The sequence below is a fragment of the Odontomachus brunneus genome, unplaced genomic scaffold (assembly GCF_010583005.1).
Source record: "Odontomachus brunneus isolate Ranch 3 - 2012 unplaced genomic scaffold, Obru_v1 Obru_scaffold_254, whole genome shotgun sequence".
In the NCBI taxonomy this organism is placed as follows: Eukaryota; Metazoa; Arthropoda; class Insecta; order Hymenoptera; family Formicidae; genus Odontomachus; species Odontomachus brunneus.
In genome coordinates this window covers 346,503-352,007 of record NW_022639704.1, presented here as the reverse complement: position 1 = coordinate 352,007, position 5,505 = coordinate 346,503, and positions in this window count along the sequence as shown.

Genomic DNA, 5,505 nt, shown 5'->3' with positions numbered 1-5,505 from the left:
CTCTCTCTCTCTCTCTCTCTCTCTCTCTCTCTCTCTCTCTCTCTCTCTCTTCGGAGAAGAATTTATTCTTTTTATAAAAATATAAAACTATCGAAGAAAAAGTTCGACTGTGTGTTTTGATTGTATGTATTTAAGTAAATTGAATTTTTGTTTAATTTAATATTTCTATAATTCTTATTTTTTTAATATTCCTAATATTGAAGTGCTAAACTGACTAAGATTTAGAATGTAATTTGGATAAATTTGATGATAGACATGTAATATATAGCGGATACATAAATTCATGAAATATTTGAGACAAGTAACATTTGCTCGAATGCATGTATTTTTTTCCTGTAGTTACACAAAGATGATATCTTCTGAGAAGTTTGACGCAATAGCGTTCTCCTGACTTCATCGTGAAAATCAAAAAGTGCGCAGTAAATATTCACGGAAACGCGGTGTGTTAGTTCAGCCAGCCGACAAAAATATCTCGGTCATCCGGCTCTATTTTCCTTTTCTCAGTCACGGACGCGTATCCGCATTATCTCTCGCTTTCGCTTCACTTTCGTCTTTCGAATGGCGAGCGGGAGACCTTCCGCCTTGTTCGCGAGGCGAGCGAACGGGCGAGGGTGTTCATAAGCTTTAACATCTTGGAATTTATCTTGATCGTAACTTCGACCGAGACCGGCCGCCGCATCGCCAGTTTCTTCACCGTCACTTTATGGTATATCCACGGTTTCGGTGTTAATTGCACTCGGTGGAATACGTGCGGCGAATCGTTGTATCTGGTCGGGAAAAAGAAGTGAGGGCGAAAGAACAGAATAGAGTTTATTAAATATTCTGTTGTTTATATCCTCTAGAGTTACAATATTTTGTAATATATTGGGAGGGAGTCCGCGTTATTAAACATTTTAGTAATATAGTAGATATATCAAATCATGTAAAAGATTTTACAACAAAAATTAATTATTTCCTGAAGAAAGCAATTATTTCATGAGGAGAAAAAGAAGAAAGATAACTATGACTATTAGAAGAGAAATATATAATAATATATTATATTAATATATTATGGCGGAATAATAGATAAAATATATGAATATATTATGATAAAATAATTACTTCATAATACATAATACAGTAGCATATTTAATTATAAACAAAAAAGGAAACCCACTCAAATGCAGAAGAGAAATCCAAAAGTAAATACATAGGAGTAAGACGCGATATTAAAACAATTTCAAAGTAATACTAACAGCACAGTTTGGATTGCAAGAACATTAAAGGTGTGTAAACAAATTTGATTCAAATATTAACTTCAGATGCTATCTGTAAGAGTGATAGGATAGGTGAGCAATATGGTTTAATAAGCTCATGATAATATGGAGTAAAAATTTTAGTTTTGCTGCCGCTCCAACTCTGACAATAATTTCATAAAGATATGCTTAAAAAGTGTAGAGGTGTTTTGAATTTATAACTTTTTCGGGAAGTGAATTCCATAAGTATACTGCGCGCGCGCGCGCAAGAGAGAGAGAGAGAAAGAGAGAGAGAGCCTCGTTACCGGTGACCCGCATTGCACGCTTCCTGGGCGCGCGTTTAAAGGACCGCGCCGTTCTCGCCGGGATCCGCGGAAGGGCGAAACGGGTTTCTGGGACCGGGTTACCCACATAGGGATTCGAGGCTGCCTACTTATTCCGACTGCATGCGTCGTACGGTCCGTTGCTCTCCGGGTTCCACGGCGTCGCCATGGCTGTTGCTCGCTCGCTCGCTCACTCGCTCGTTCGTTCGTTCGTTCGTTCGTTCGTTCGTTCGTTCGCCGCCCACAAGCACGCAAATGAAGATATTCCCGTGTTTACACGCGCGGCCGGCGCAGGCCAACGTCTCGTAAGTGTGTCGCCGGCTTTACGGTGAGCCGGACTGAAAAACGGTCGGCTTATCCTTTCGCGGCCTTGCCTCGCGCCGTCTTGCCTCCGGGGGTTCGTCAACCGCTTTCCTCCTCGTCGCCGTTTCTGCGGTGACTCCCCCGGCGCACTCAGAGAAGGCTCGCCTCGCGGAGCAAACTCATCGTGAATAGGAATAAGAAATAAAAATAATTTATTTCGCTTACACCCCTCGTCTTACACCACCCTATACTGCAGCTTCCTTACGCTGGAAATATTTCTCTTAAGTAAGAGAATAAGTTCGGATGATAAGTTCGCGTCATTGTACGATTATTAGCATGAGCGTCGATTAAGTAGCCGGATAATCGAAAATTTGCACCGGCTCTTATTCCGCGCTTAGATCACCGATTGACTTCGATAACGAAACTGTGTCATGAACACGACTGGCTCGTGCCGCGAAACGAGAGCGCTCTCTCGTTTCACCGACTCGACTCGTTAGCACGAATGATCTCACGTATCCACGCGCTCATTCTGCTACATCAGGTACGAATCGTTCATATCCAGATAGACAAGTACTAATTTCGGCAGAATATTTTTATTAGTTAATTTGTAAAAGTTGTGTTCTTTATGAAAGTGATTTATTTACTGGATAATATCATCCCATCCTTGGTGGAATCCTCTTACAAACAGCTTCAAGAGAATTCTCTTAAAATTCTCAGTAAACATTTTTTTATCAAGAGAATATTCCTCATCTAATAAAACGGATTATTAATCGGATAGTAGATAACTTTCTTCCTCTTTTTACAAGCAAGATTTGTTCTGCAGATAAAAGACGAAATATCTCTAACTTTAAAATATTGTGCTCATAATGTTCCTCTTATAGTAGCATAGTAGTAATATAGTAGCAAAGAGAAATCTTCTTAAAGTCATATATAAGAGAATTTCGCTAGAAATAAGATTATATTTCTTTGAGATGCATGACATTCATATTTATCACATGAAATGATAAAATATAAATACGAAAAGAATTATCAACATTTGCTCAAAACAATGAATCATGCAAAATGAAACATAAAAATTTGAATATGACTTTTAATAAATTTTTAGCTGCACCAATACAATAAAAGTTTACTTTATTGTATAATATGAATTTAATGATTAATTCAATATAGCATATTTCCCTCATAAACATAATTTAAAAAATTGTAGAATTTCCATCATCAATTCCCGGGTCAAAAGTTTGGTTCTATGTGCCTTGAATTCTACAACGCAGTAGGAACTAAATTAGCAAATAGGTTGAATTCTAATGATATAATTTATTGTTACTTTGACTCTGATATAATGTCCGAAATTTCCCTTTTCTCTTTCTTTAACGTCAAAACAGGTATTCAAAGGAATATTGAGTCTGAAAGTACACGAAAAAAAAAATTTGCTAATATATGGACAACTAAAATCATTAACTGCAGGAGCAATTTTCTTGCTTTCATAGCAAAATTACTTAGTTGTGATAGCTAAAAGATTTGCTAATATATATATTAGCAAATTACATATATATCCTGCAGTTAATATTTTTAGTTGTCTATATATTAGCAAATCTTTTTTTCCGTCTAGGATTAAAATTTCGATCCAGGTTGTTTCACGTCGTAATGATCATAAAAGTTAATCTAGATATTCAACTAAGCTGTGCGAATTTTTTGCGGACCGACAACGTAGTCTTAACGAATTTAAGAGTCCCTGGACTTTCGTAAGGGCGAGGCTCCCGGCTAATGGCTCTCTCGTTAAAGACGAGCCGGCATAAAAAGTGCGAATGAAGACGTGCGGCGTGTTATTAAACGCGTCAGTCACGAATGTGGCGCGGTGAAATTAACGAGAAATCGCACTCGTAATAACTTAATTTTCGCCGGTTGTGGCGATTGATCCGGCGAGGATCAAGCCAAGGCGCGCTCACGCGCTAATCCGTGTCAAGATGAGACGCATCAGGGGATAGGCAAGAGAAAAAATTGGCTGTTTCGCAAAAAGGTGCTGATATCGCAGTCATGTACTCGTTGCGAAATTTGCCAGCTTGCCTGCTTTCGTTTTTTTATTAAAGCGGCCGCCGCTCGTCCAGCCGGCAGTTCCTGTTCCCCGCGCGCGTGCGAATTTGACGGATCGGATCCTCGAAATTACGTTCGCACCTTGTACCGATAGACCTCGCCTCGACAGAATATTTTCTGCCGACGACCGGAGGCGTGGTTGGAACAATGGACATGAAGATGGTACCGGTCGTCATAAACGCCAGCATTCTGACAAGCTCACTCGCTCGTAAAACGCCGTACGGTGCGTACGTGTGGTGGTTTAAGTTAGGAGGCTATAGCCATCCTGAATTGTCCGCTCGGACGCACCGCGTCTCCGCTTGAAGGCAGTAATAGTCATCCTAGGATTGCTTGGTCATGTTCCTGGGGTAATCCTAGAATGGTTATTACCGCATCGCTAATGGCCATTCCCGCAGGCGTAGTCGCGAGAGATTAACAATCGTAGGGCCTACGAATGCGAGAGATCCACCTCATGCCTTCTACCTTCGGTACAGAAGAGAGGCAGAGGGAGGGGGAGAAGAAAGGATTAGTATAAATAGAATATAGATAGATGAAATAAATAGAAATATAGATAGAAATATAGATAGAAGAATATTTAATTATGGTGACAGAAAAATCTAAAATTATGGTTATTTTTGGCTCCAATTCTATTTTTTTTATTGTTCTAACAGGAAAATGGTAATAATAACATGCACATAAGGTTATTATCATTAATATTATAATGATAATTAATACACATTAATTATCACTAATATTAAAAAATTAGTTTACTTGACCACAATTTATGGTAGTTATCTCTCTGTGATATAAATATACTAAATTTTTTTTCTTAGTGTAGAATTTTTTAAAATATTAATATCGATATTATAACACTTTGACAGCTGCATTCATTGCAGAAGATTTTTCACTTGCTGATTACAGATAGTTTTAATAATTTGCTTAGACCATGTCGAAACAAATCACTATCTTCTTTATAAATACATAAATCTGTGTGAGAATCTTTGTTTACTAAGAAAAAAATTATCTAAAAATAATAATTATTTCGTGAATTAAGAAATATTTATAGAGTGATATTACTATAATAACATATTCAATAAATTGAAATTCTTGTGTTTAAACAAAATAAGCGATTCTGTATCTTTTATTTTTTTTATAAAAAAGTTGCGATTTTAAGAGAACGTATATTTTCTCATTCGAAAAAAATCCTTTTTCTCACTGCAAAAATATATAAATTAGTACATGTAAATATTATCAATCACTATCGAATACTCTTTAGTTCTCAGATCTCTTTCCTCTCACATAGTATACTTTCACATATACTATCACTATCACATATGATAGTACAAATATAAACTACCATTACCGACAAATATTTCTTCATAAGATAATAACTGCTGGCAAAGAATGAAATCATGTATATGTAACAGGGCGCACTAGCTGAAGCATTAGTATAATACGTTTCGCTACGTCGGTCACACCTGCGCTTTATCATTTTCTCCGAGTTCTTTTTTTTTCAAAACACGTTTGGAACAATCCCGATGAATTCTCGCTCGAGTCGCGACGCGCTTGTATCG